Source organism: Chenopodium album, chromosome 1 (assembly GCF_948465745.1).
Source record: "Chenopodium album chromosome 1, dcCheAlbu1.1, whole genome shotgun sequence".
In the NCBI taxonomy this organism is placed as follows: Eukaryota; Viridiplantae; Streptophyta; class Magnoliopsida; order Caryophyllales; family Amaranthaceae; genus Chenopodium; species Chenopodium album.
Genome location: NC_137834.1, coordinates 75,034,430 through 75,035,239, shown reverse-complemented (window position 1 = coordinate 75,035,239; position 810 = coordinate 75,034,430). Strand labels below are relative to the sequence as shown.

The window sequence follows — 810 nt, the reverse complement described above, 5'->3', positions numbered from 1 at the left end:
AGAGAGGTTGTTGATTGCGTTGGCTTGCTCTAATGCATAAACACCCTTACTAGAAGTATCATCCCTTTCTCCTTCATACCAATCATCATAGTGCTTTGCGACCTCCTCTATAATACACTCCACTTCATCCTCTCCTTTGTTCATGATTAGACCGCCGACCGCGGCGTCTAGACTTGTTCTTCCTTGAGGTGTGAGACCTCCATTGAAAGTGTGAATGAGTTGATACTTGGGTATCCCATGGTGTGGGCATTGACGTTGAAGTTCTTTGTATCGTTCCCATGCCGCACTTAGAGACTCACCATTCTTTTGGAGAAAACCTTGAATCAAAGACCGAGCCTCAGCGGTCTTCCTATGGTTATAAAACCTCCTCAAGAAAGTCGTAGTTACTTGGTCCTATGTTGTGAGAGAGTTAGGGGGTACCTCCTTCTCTAGCCATTCTAGACCTCCCCTAATTAGTGAAAATGGAAACATCTTGAGGCGAATATATTCTTGAGTCACTCCATTGGCCTTTATTGTGTCACAATATTTCTCAAACTCTTTTAAGTGCTCATGAGGAATCTCAAACTTTCCACCCGAGAATTGTTTCCTCTCAATCAAAGCAATCAAATTAGGCTTGATCTCGAAATTGTTGGCTTGAGTAGTAGGAGTTAGGATCCCACTTTGTGCTCTAAAGGCTTCGGGAGCCCCAAGACGAATTAAAGGCGTATTCTCTCCCATTTTAGAACTTTCTTCACTTTCAAACTTATAGGTTGAGAAAGGGTTGATTTCCGGACTCGATGATGAATTAGGGCTATCTAATTCTTCACTTGA

General features: G+C 42.7%; 1 non-coding gene across 1 annotated transcript; it reads left to right on the top strand.

Moving 5' to 3' along the window:
* Positions 1-232: 232 nt before the first annotated feature.
* Positions 233-338, top strand: LOC145565382 (small nucleolar RNA R71). Its single transcript, XR_014095021.1, has one exon. It is a non-coding gene; the product is annotated as a small nucleolar RNA R71 (small nucleolar RNA).
* Positions 339-810: the final 472 nt, after the last annotated feature.